Source organism: Patella vulgata, chromosome 3 (genome assembly GCF_932274485.2).
Source record: "Patella vulgata chromosome 3, xgPatVulg1.2, whole genome shotgun sequence".
In the NCBI taxonomy this organism is placed as follows: Eukaryota; Metazoa; Mollusca; class Gastropoda; family Patellidae; genus Patella; species Patella vulgata.
The window spans coordinates 65,050,706-65,063,644 of NC_065881.2; the positions used below are offsets into that span (position 1 = coordinate 65,050,706).

General features: G+C 35.8%; 1 long non-coding RNA gene across 1 annotated transcript; it reads right to left on the reverse strand.

Moving 5' to 3' along the window:
* Positions 1–2,835: 2,835 nt before the first annotated feature.
* LOC126815361 (uncharacterized) lies at positions 2,836–9,495 on the reverse strand. Its single transcript, XR_007677876.1, has 2 exons — positions 9,287–9,495; positions 2,836–3,803 (listed from the first exon to the last, which is right to left on the reverse strand). It is a non-coding gene; the product is annotated as an uncharacterized LOC126815361 (long non-coding RNA).
* Positions 9,496–12,939: the final 3,444 nt, after the last annotated feature.

Below are 12,939 nucleotides of genomic sequence, written 5' to 3' on the forward strand. Positions count from 1 at the left end.
GTATTTATTTTTTAGGCGGGTGCAATGCGGGGTAGAAGAGTTTTACCGGGTTGGCGGTTTGGTTGGGTATCCGGCTTTCCTCTCGATACTATATTTTTTAACTGAAAACAAGACATCTAAACCTCACTGTTTAGCCATCCCAAAAAATGACATAATATACACAGAGAGATAGGGAGATGGGGTTTAACGTCCACTCGATACAAACTAGGTCATTTTGGGACTAACACATGGTTCAATTTTATTTCTAGAATTCGTTTGCGCGTAGGGGTCTTTAGCAGTGGGAGGAAACCGGAGGACCCGGAGAAAACCCACGAGGTTGGACAGGCGACCCTTCTCCTTGTCACGTACAACCGGGGATTCGAAACCACGCCAGTTGAGACATAATATACAATACGTTACAGATATAAAGTACAACACATTAACGACTTTTCTAAATATTCTGACAATCTATAATGTATCTCGAAAATAAATCATTTCAACCACCTGTTTTTGACATGCATATTAAACCTGGCTTCAAATTAACACACAAGAATCGTCTAGTTTAAGTATAATTTTGGCGTAATAATACAGTTTACGTAAAACAATAGTCTGATATTTCCCTTTAGTATGTAATTCTCGATTAGTTTCGAAAAACATTCAATAAGAATTAAGATTTTTTGTTCTTAAAATAAAAATGAGAACATATTGCCTACATCAGGTGTTCTATCAGGGGATTGACATATTAATGATTTGAAATGTAAAGTTGTTTATATCGTGCTGCACCAGATTCAGTGTGCTTAGTCCTGCCTACGTGTATGTCAACATGGAACAGGTGTGTTATATTCACGTGTTCAAGATTCAGTCCTGATATTGACCGTTAAAATGTATTATGTAAGATATAGATAAAGTTCAAACTTTCCGTTCTTGCTATAATAGGTCACAAAAGATGATACAAAATTGTATATATTGAAAACGTCAGCGAAATTACTTAATTTTTTAAGTGTTTGATGTTTTGCCAAGAATTCGCAATATTGTCCATTGACAGTTCATATTCTCGATTTTAAGACCCCATTCGACAGCCACTGTGAGTGTCGTCATATATTAACGATTATGATAGATCTGGTTCGTTGTCTATCAACTCAATATCTGATAAACTAGAAAGTTGATTATGGGGTTGCCATGTGAATAAATGTAGATAATAATCTATATAGCATAATACATCGTTAAAGGATTAATTCAACGTCCAAAACGAGAACAGAAATAGTTCGAAAAACAGACGCCAGTCATGCATCACCTATAGTTCTGATTATTTCTTTTAAAACGATAGATTTATTTCGGGTATATAAATAAACTGGGGGTATGGTACACAGGGATTTGAATAAGTAGGACTGCCCAAAGATTACTGTCCCCCTTGTCAGTGATGCAGGACGGAGGGCCTGACAAGGATAGCTGTCTAGTCGTTCGGGTGGTACGAAAAACCGAGGTCACGTGTACAAGATCCCTTGACAGTTGGAATTCGATATAAGAGTAGGCCGTAGTGCCGCTGACCGAGCAAAATTTCCCTCATAGCACACTGTATGGCGTATGGTCGTCTTCATTAGCCCAATTCAGAGCAGAACAGTAGGATGTTAAACCCCATTTCATTTCATTTCATTTCATTTCCTAAAGATTACTGAACAAGGATTATTGTAATCCATATGTTGGAAACGTTAGTAGTAATTTATATATAAGGAAATGGTATGACTTTAGTTTTTTTTATTCTAGAATAGATATGACAACCACTGATGTTTACGTATCGACCATAGAACTCTGAGTCATATTAGTTTAAAATCAATGACGGCTAGTATTGTCCTTTAAATTTATTATTCACATAAATTTTTTTCTTTATTTAGATGTCAAAATGTTGGCAAATGTCTTATAGAGTTACGACAAAATAAATATGTCACTGTACCGGCTGAAAAAGCTTCTAAAACATCGTAAGACTTACTTTTACAGCTGTGGCATTTGGTATATAATAATGAGTATACAATCACTACTTAAACTAAATAAGAAATCTGAACAAATAATAGATCAGTTCTTACATATTACAGATTTAATCCGGGAGACAAAGATGCTGATTTTTTTTTTGGAAATCCCTATAAAAGCCCACACAAAGAACGTTGTACAGACGGATACTCCGATATCAACGTCAATTTAATGAGGCATAGAGGGTGTTGGTTCTTCAGAAATACATCTTGAGCTGTCGAACACAACTCGATTTATTTCTTCAAGATCACTTCGAAACCAAACAAAAAATACACTAAACCTGTTTTATAGCCAATATCGTGAAATATTTCAATAGGTATAACAATGCCCTTTTACTTGCAGATCTATTTCTTTATTCTTAAAGGAACTAAATCGCTAATATTCTGGACCTAGAAATTAACACAAATGGGCCGCAACGGATTTAATAATGTAACATGAATGTATATAAACTGATTTACATTCAATCGTTGCTGTTTTTACTGTAATTTCTAATGAGAAATCTCATACGTATGGCAATCTCTGGCGTCTGGTTATTCCAGTCTACACCGATAGTATTTACTGCACATACTGTCTATTGCAGGTCTTTATTTTGATTTAAATGTTATTTAAACTATTATTTTGACATTTATTCACGTGACAAGCCAATAATTAATATCGACTGGTCGATATTTAAATGGATTAGAACACACGCCAGATTAAAAAAAAATAACGACAAATTGGATAATCGAGACCGAGTCTGGATTGTCAAATACCGTTGCTACGATAATAAACAATCTGCTCTACATCTTGTCAAAAGTTCAAAAACTCCTAACTTCGCTCAGTATAAAATAATTAAGATAAGATAAGATTTTATTGTATCATTACATCCACCAAGGACAGCATACACAGTTGATCATACAATTATAACATAACATCTGGGGTGATCCTTTATGGATGTACAATGTGATATAACAAGTCTATAAGCATTAAAAGATGGTCGGTATAATGAGAATCAGTATAGAGCTAAAACGAAAATTATCTAAACTAGCCTGAAAAATAAACAAACTACTTCTACCGTAAGTATTAGTATAATAAACATATTATATTGAACTTGGGTGTTGGTTAACAGGTAACTCTGATTCTCTTTCTTGGAGACACTTATATATATATGAAGCAACCTGACTGGCAATCCCGTTAATTTGACTGATATTTTCAATATATTCATTTTTCATTATCTGTTTTCGAACTATTATAGTAAGAACGAACATCTCTTTATCTAAATATCACATGATGCATCTTTAATAGTACACCCATATTATCTGCGCACTGCATCATTAAAAAGTATGGTTTTTAATTGAAATTACTGATAGTATTCACGGAATAATGATTCACTGTAGATTTTGTTTAGCTGCAGGCTTTGTATAGTTTGTCGACTTGTATAAAACATTAACGATACCAATATCATATTCTAGAAATATAATGTGCAGCAATATAATACAAAATGTTGAATTATATTACCGAGATGATCGAAATTATTCGTACATAACCCAGTGGTAAACCGCGTTTGCATTATTCATATTAATAGACTTAATGTTCGCTTGAGAAAGTCCATTCATCTCAAATAGTATCGCTAACTATTTATTATCTGCCAGTGTTGGTTGAAGCGATCGATGTTCTAGATCCAGCATAGATAGATGTATACAACCAATCAATCGGAGCAGAAGGGTATCTGTAACAGTTTTAAACTAAACAGCTTCTCATCTCATTACAGTATATTATGTTTTTGTGTCGCTTTTAATGGCGATATCTATTGAACCACACTGTAAAAAAAAAAAAAAAATTATAATAATAATTTTTAAAGTGTATGCTTGATGACTGCATTCAGCAGTTAAAGCTGTAATCTTCCATCCTTTGTAACTCAATAATTAAGTTATATCTAGAATATACTTCTTTGAAGAAATGGCAAAATTAATTTCCATAAAGTGTAACCAACCTATGTCAAACTAGGTCATTTCTGGACTAACATAATGATTCAATTTTATTTCAATAATTCGCTTGAGCGTAGGGGTGTTTAGCATTGGAAGGAAACCGGAGGACCCGGGGAAAACCCACGAGGTCGGACAGGCGACCCTACTCCTACTCCTTGTCATGTACAACCTGGGAATTGAAACCACGCTAGTTGACTCAATGACAGACCTTATGATACAGGGCACACGTGCTTACAATGCGGTCATCTATCCCCCACCACCCTATGGGACCAGAGACCATGGAGAGGGGTCGGGGTGCACGGGTGCCGAAATCGCAAAGCGCACAGCGAGGGAGGGTGGGGGGGGTTCTTCGGTTTTCTTCCCCCTGAGAAAATTTCGAAAACTAGAAGCCCTGAAATGCCGTTTCCAGTGAGACGACAACCCGGTTCTAAAATAATGAATTATAATGGGACTTTTTCAGTCAGAAATCCAAAAAGGGGAGAATACACCCCCATCCCCCACTAGATCTGCCTTTACTTCCTGTATGTATTAACCAGCCTGATTCTACGAGACAACGAAATAGTGCTGAAACCAGTACATATAAACATTCATTACATTTACATACGTAGAGACTGTGGCGTGAAGTGGCGGTCAGAGAGGGGTGATGACCCCCGATTTCCATTTCTGTGATACATTTTTTGAAAGTTGAAATTATCGCTTTTAACTTTCGTGTACAAGCTGCCCTATTTGGTTTGAATTAAAAAGTTTATTTCATCTGTTTTGGCATAAGTTTCTTTCTCACATTTCTGAATACTAGGCCTCTGTATACGCCATTGAATTGCATGATATTAATGTTTACTCGTTTTAAACAATCGTATAGCATACACTCTGTACAAAACTGCCTTTGTTACTTTTGGCAAGTTCTCAATTTATTTTTAAAAAAAGAGATCATAGTAAATGCTAATTATATCGGCCTGCAACCAGTTTCATGTTAATGACAAAAGCTCAAACAGAAAAAAAACCCCAACAATCTATTTTTGATAATTTAATATTTATATATAAGGGCCAGCTGGAATAACTAATCTAAACTGAATTAATTCAAATGTTCTCATTTACATATATTTGTACGAATATGTACTTTTCTGATTAATAAAATCGTTTTATAGTCTGACAATAATATAACGTATATATGACACAGCTGGGGGTGTTAATGAAGGGAGTATAGATGTCGCGTACTCCCTACAAGATCATATTCCCGAAACAATGGCCCGAGAAATCTCTCTCTTGCCATTCCTGGATTGGCCTCTGATACTTGAGCTTTTGAGGGGGTGTGTCTATTCTTCCCGTTCAATCAAATCTATCCCAAGAGAGCCCTTCGTTTAATCATGGGTCTTCCCTAAAAGTTTGAACAATGATTTAAGGTATTAAAAACGGTGAAAGTACTGTTCGTCTCCAAACAGTATTGTTTACATTGTAGCCGTTTGATAGCCTCGTTTGTCACGCAATTAATTTTTCTGCAATATTCTGCTATGCACTGGTTAATTGGGCGTTATACATTTCGTGAGTCATGACGTAACGTTATGTAAACATATTTGGTCGAATTTGGAGCTCTGTTTAAAGCCAAATGATATTAGTACGAAGTTAGGTTTTGGTTATTGACCAGTAATAATTTGGAACAGAAATTTCCTTCCATTACATCAGTGTTATGTGCGATTAGGTCTAATCAAACGAAACACTGCAAGGAGTATGTACAAGATGCACATAAGCAAAACAAGGAGGTTCTTTTAGTAACCACATCCCCACCCCAGTACAAGAGCATACACTGATTAAGTAACATCTTGTTATAACGATGGTTGGTTAGTAACCCAGCGCCTTACTCACTATATAAGCCAACGTGGCTCCAAGAATATACTTACGGTCTGTATACTAAAATGGGGTTTAACGTCCTATACGTTTCTGCTCCGTCCAAGCTAATGAAGACGGACACACACCATGCAGTGTGCTACAGGGGAGGTTTTGCCTGGAGAGTGGCACTACTGTATAGTTTTGTTTCGAATTCCAACTGTCAAGGGTTCTTTTACATGCACGCCAATGTTTTTATTTTCAACAAGACGCTGTTCCTTGCCTGTCCCATTGACAGGGTAAACAGATCCAACAATCCCAGGATCAAATCCTGGACGTCCATTTTAGCGACTCATTGAACTACATTGTCCCCCACCCGGTCTATATACAGTTTAAAGGTATGTAGTTGATTTTAAAGACTTTACAGAATGCGCAAACATAGTGCACTAAACATCTAAAGTAATCCTATATCTCAACCAAAACAACCGTGAGCAGATATAATTTCGTTGTGTTGCAGTGCAGTAAATTTCTATTAACCTATTTTAATTTTTTATTTACCTAGTTACACAGATGTTGTAAATAAATTAATATTGAGGCAGGGTATTATTATTATTATTGTTTTGTGACATTGACAGCTAAACACTGATTTATTTCTCTAATACTATGACACATTTTTAGGATTCATTAATTCTCCAATATGTAAACTGGTACATCAACTACAAAAAAATAGATCTCGATTGATTGCATTTTCTGAATAACTGATACAAATTAAGCCTACTATTATTATGTGACACCAACAAGGCTGAACAAAATAGTGACCCTTTAACACGAATTACTCGCAATACACTATTCACTCTCAATTTTCATCTCTTTCTTGTTCACTCGCGGTTACACCTACAGATAAAGATACTATGTAGTACAGTAGTCAAGTCTTAGATATTCGGTTTGCTTTCCTGTTTCCATGTAATGCTGGGGTCTGCTATTTTTTTTCAATATTGAAAATGACCCTTCATATCTTTTACCGGAACATTAGATAGATATGTAAAGGTTCCATTTACATCACAATACACACAATTATGCCGTATTCCGTTTAGTAATAAAACACTTCGCCGTTTTATAAACGTATACACATTGCCTCCTGTAACGTAACTTCTTCTCCGAATTCCAATCTTCCTTAACCTTACGATTATATCAATGAGCAAAGTGTCAATTTTAAATAAAATATTTATATATCTAATTTAAACAACTACGAAATATGATTAATTCATATCAGAATACATATGATGAGTCATTTACCGGATTTGATAACATTTAAAAATAAATTTTCCATGAAGTTATTGATGTTAGCAGCACTTCCGGTAGAGCGGTAGAACGACACAGAAAGGTAAATAAAGATGCATTAAATACTTTTTAACTTATAATATCACATTTGTCGATACATCAAGTAGTATATCGTAATATTATAGACCACTGACCTTCATTTACAAAAACTTGTACTTCTTTTAATATCAACATTATGCATATAGAGCGTTCTAAAAATTGATAAAAACCGAACTGTCAATATCTAAGCCATCATGGCTTCCGTTGTCAAGTGTTGGTAAATGTTACCAAAAAGGCTTTTTTCACCTAGATTATTAGAATAATAAGTATTTTGAAGGTTTGATATAGAATTTTTGTGGGGCAAATTATTTTTCTATGGAGTACCAATTGCAACACATATTTTCAAATTAATCATTCAGCTGGATATTTCCACATTCAGTAGTTGACTATTAAGTGTGCAATCTAAAATTAAACACTCTCTTGAGTGTGAATGAATGTTGAATAAAATTTATTACAAAATATTTTACTGTAAAACTTAATTAATATGTCCAATGTTTAATTGTCAGTGTATCTTTATGCTTCCAGGCAAAAGGTTTCGACGGGTAAATTGAGAAATCCTAAAAAATGTTAACAATAGCTCAAAAGCAGTTTCAAGGAAATTTTGATGCTGTATTTATTATTTTCCATCTATACCCCAAATATTAAATCCAGATGGTTTGAGATGGTAGTACATAGTTTGATTGTATGGATTTAGTGTGCTACAGAATGATAACCTGCTTCATGTTTTCCAAAATTACAAACTCCAAAGTCATTAATTTTGATTTTTTTTTATCCATGATGTGCTGTTCATTATCATCTCAAGCAAGTTAGATACCAAAATTCAGACACTAAACCTAGGCTCATAAGTTGGAATACAGTAAACTAACTTGCTCGATATGATTATGCAAAAGGGGCCACATAAGGGGAGATGTGGGGGTGGGGGCTGTTTCTACTATAGTTTAGTTTAACTGAAATGGGGTTTGACGCCCTACTTATCTGCTCCGAGTGGTTTAGTTCAAAATCCCAGAATTCGTTTTAGCCAAATTGCACACGATATGTCTTACATGACAAAGTGTAGAGTTTCTAAACAATACATAGAAACAAATTGGTCAGATTTGGTGTTTTTTCTATTTAGCTGGAAGTTCCAAGTATACCACAGAAAATTACAGTCTTCAGAAGCGATTTCATCCCAAATTTCTTTATTCTTCAATATATGAACAAAGACTTGGCATTTTGTTTGAATTCTAGATGTTATGGAATCTCTTAGTATACCGTTAATATATACACGGGGCCTTCATGCTTCCCTCTCATCTACAACACCAGTGTCCGAATATCCTGCCGCAATATTAACAGCCTATCAGCCTTATTTCATTTTAACAAGCAGTGCAACTATTTTGAATCAGAGTATAGTTATAGTTTTGACACTATCTGGTTATGGATACAGTTGTTACCGCATATTGTATATTTAGGTTTTTTATATTTACAACCAGGATATGTATATTTAATAATATTTATATCACGTGATCTGTAAAATATACAAAACATTCTGCCGTAATCGTGACATGCACACTTTTAAAATCATTTTAAAAATATGAGTTTTATGTTTCACATGACATGTCCTAAATGTCGGACACATTCCTTGTGATCGACGATAACCATGGAGCAGTCAAAAATATAAGACTATCATTTGTCAAACCGATTTTCTAAACGAATATTCAATAGTACAGTACTCATCCGTCCTCTGATCGAAAAGAAACCATGGGAGGACGAACTAAACCAAAGACGTCCAGCTTATTTAAGCTTTCGACCAAAGTATCGTGTGTGAAAAATCCGTGTAAACATTGGAATGCACGTAAAAGATCCCTTGGCAGTTGGAATTCGAGTAGGCGATAGTGCCGCTGCCCGGGCAAAATTTCCCTCATAGCACACTGTATGGCGTATGCCCGTCTTCATTAGCCCAGTATAGGAGCAGAACAGTAGGACGTTAAACCCCATTTCATTTCATTTGAAGTTAGACATGTGATTATCGGTTATTGTTAATCCTTTAAATGGAAACTTTTATAAAGTGATCTTGTTTAGTTATTCGGAGGATTAAAACCCAATAAACAAAAACAAAAGTCAGCTAGATAACATACCATTTTCACCTAATGTGACCAAAATACCAGAATACCACAAGCGGCACCGAAGGAAGACCATCACGGCATCAGTGCCACCAACACCAACAAAAACCCCAGCGAAACCAACTTTGTATATTAATCTAATGTATTGCATGTATTTTTTAAAAATAAAACTAGGAAATATCACGAACCAAATTTACATCATCCTAGGTCAGTGCTTATGTAGAGACTTGACATATGCCCCAAATTCGTAAACCTAACCTACAGTCTCGCCAACAATCACGTGCCCTACCTTTATTTACACCTCAATGACCTTGACAAAAAATTATCTATAAATTATAGATAAATGAAATGGAGTGTAACGTCCTACTTTTCTTCATGCACCAACATGGCAATGAAGAAAATGATGAAACGTGAACAGTAGGATTGTAATGTTTATATCTATGGAAAAAAAAAATCAACTAAACAAATGCCAAAGAAAAAGATCCGGGTTTATAGTGGTACTATCGTAAACACTTGTTTGATTCAGGTCATAATTTTATATTGCATAATATGTCTGATGTTAAAGTCAGGCTAACTTTTTGAAACCTATACAATGTTTAGTCAGGAAAGTGGGTCAATATCTTTATTAAATCGAACAGTAAACCTTTAAAAAATACATATTGTGACTTTTAGTTGAGCCGTATTTGAAAACAACAATGGGGTTTATCGACCTCTGATGGGTAATAGATTTCTATCCACGAAAATCGGGGCCAAGATGGTATTTAATTTATAGGCTGAGTTTTTATTTTTTTTTGTTAAATTAAAAAAAGGAATGCCCCTTTAGCTTTTTGCCACACGGCGTCTGTAACTATTCCCCTTTTTCTTAAGTTACACTCATCATTGTTGGTTTGTTTTTCATTTTGAGCGACCCTTATATCACTTTACGTCCGGGACTGTACAGCGAGGTGAACGCTTATGGGTAGCCCCCGGATCCAGTCACTTGATCTGGTGTGTTAATTGTTGTTTGAAGGGCTGCTTATATTGTTTCCTGTCCGTAGATCTGTCGTGAGTAATTGTTTGTGTGTGGCGTGCCCCACCCCCACCCCGATGCACGTGTATTACTAAAAAAATATATACTTATGTCACAATGACTAAATAATTATTAAACGATCCATATGATACCATTGCAGAGATAGATTATACCATTTCAGTTCAGGGAGAACGCTAGATCGGAAACGGTCCTGTGCATTTTATGACGTCATATGTGGATTAGGGTTAGGGTAAGGGTTAGACTTGGGTTAGGGTTAGGGCTAGCCCTGTCTACATCTCGAGACTCTGACGAAATCTGCAGGTCCTAGCCCTTACCCTAACCCATATCCTAACCCACAATCCACATATGACGTCATAAAATGCGCAGGACCGTCTCCGATCTAGCGTTCTGCTCAGTTTCAGTTCAATGCCGGAGATATTTAGACTGCAACTGGCTACATTATAGAAGAAAAATAAGAAACTTTATTGCATATAAAACCTTACAAGGTTATGTGCATATACAAATAAAATTGTAATAAAATATACATGAGCCAAACAAAGGATACATACATGAACATAATTATATAAACATATATACTTTATATACTGGTGAACGTGGTTTAATTTAGACGTCAGTAAAACCCACTGCACAAAGTAGGTAACATAAGGCAGGTTACTCAACACCACCTCGATTTAGCCGGGGTTTTAAATCTGTACAAGTAGTTCAAGGTTATACGCTTGTTATTGTTATTGTTTTGGAGCAGTAGATGTCGTAATGTAGATCTTAAAACAATATCAAATTTTAACGAACATATTTTCGTGAGTCTTGACACGTTTACGACACGTCATTTGTTAAATTAAGGATCTAAAAGCTTAATACAGGAATTCATTCAAGTGGCAAGGCAACGGACGTCTAAAATTATTACGGATACGAAACGTACAAAAATACTTATTTATTCACGTTACGCATGAAATAATCGGGATTATTTTGCGAGCATTTTTACCGTGTGTTAGAAGGCAATATGATTACATTTTACTAAAATATGATATCGGGAATTGGTGTAGTTTATTTTATCGGCAGTCGTTTTAAAAATAAGTAGTCTATCGTAATTATACTAACTTTGACCTATATCAATTTATTAATAGCTTACATCACGCCACCACGTGCCATGATTAGCTGCAGAAGCGCATGCGTGCTATTTTTCTGCAGGAATAATAACACTTGCAACAACGTGTTTCACACGATTTATGAATCTAGACAATATGTTGGCTGGTCTCCTAGACAAATCGTGTTATGCAAAAACGCATGGCGATATGGCCTATAATGCATCCTACATAATATAACGGTTGAAAACTCAATTCTTGGCATTTTTAGGGAGAAGAAAGAATTCCTTTGCGCCTGTAGTACAACCATTATGGATAAATTTATCTTTTCAGCATGGATAAACAAAGTTGTATATGCTGCAAATGTTTTGTTAGCACTGCAGTACTGTCGGCCATTGTGTATACTTTTATGATTTGATGGTTGTAAAATATAATGTTCAGGCATTTAATAATTTATTCCCCATGCACCTCTGCGCCGTCTATGTTGTGGTTCAGTGGCGGGTCTCTCTCTCACTCTCTCTCTCTCTCTGTCTCTCTCGTTTATTAGGTCTATTTTTAGTTTGCAACCTCGTGGATTTTCTTAGGGTCCTCCGGTTTCCTCCCACTGCTAAAGACCCATTATTGACCCATTATTGAAATAAAATTGAACCATGTTAGTCCCGAAATAACTCAGTTTGTGTCGAGAGGACGTTAACTCCGGTATCTCTCTCTCTCTAAATGCATTGGCCGAGAAAGTTCATCGGGATCTCCGATTTAGTTTCCCCTTGTCAGTGGTGCAGGACGGAGGGCCTGGCAAGGACAGTTGTCGAGTCGTTGGAATGGGACGAAAAACCCATAGTGGGCCATAGTGCCGCTGCCAAGGCAAAATTCCTCTCATAGCACACTGTATGTCGTATGCCCGTCTTCTTTAGCCCCAGTATAGAAGCAGTACAATAGGACGTTAAACCCCATATTGTTTTTGTATATACCTGTAGCAACCGCTAGGATATTAAGTGAAAAATGTTTGCGTCGTAAAGATGGTTCCAATTATGAACAAAACGATCAGGTATGCCAGGTAGTAATATTTCCCTTGAGCTTAATAAAAACAACATTAGGTAGCCACAGTGACTCAGTGAGTAAGGGGTCCCGCGTTCGATCCAGGTGTTAGCCACGCAATTTCCTCGTTCGAATGACCTTGTGTACAGGTTGGGAGAACCCCGTGTTCAGAATCACCGTAGCGCGTGTGTCCGGGCAAAATTTCCCTCATAGCACAAGTATGGCGTATGGCTGTTTTCATTATCCCAGTTGATGCAGAAAATCAAGAAGTTAAACTCCATTTCATTTTATTTCCTATCAGGTTGTAATAAAATAAGCTATAGATTTAAATTAAAATTTATAAAAACTCACTCAACACGGTACAGGATGCCATTTTAATATAATGCATACAAATATCAATATTAATAAGCTATTAATTTTTCTCCAAGTTGACTGAACCCTGCTAAAATTCACCAATAGAATATATTTAAACTGTCCTTGAACTCAACTGACGTCTCTAATTGGTATAATATGCTTCAGAG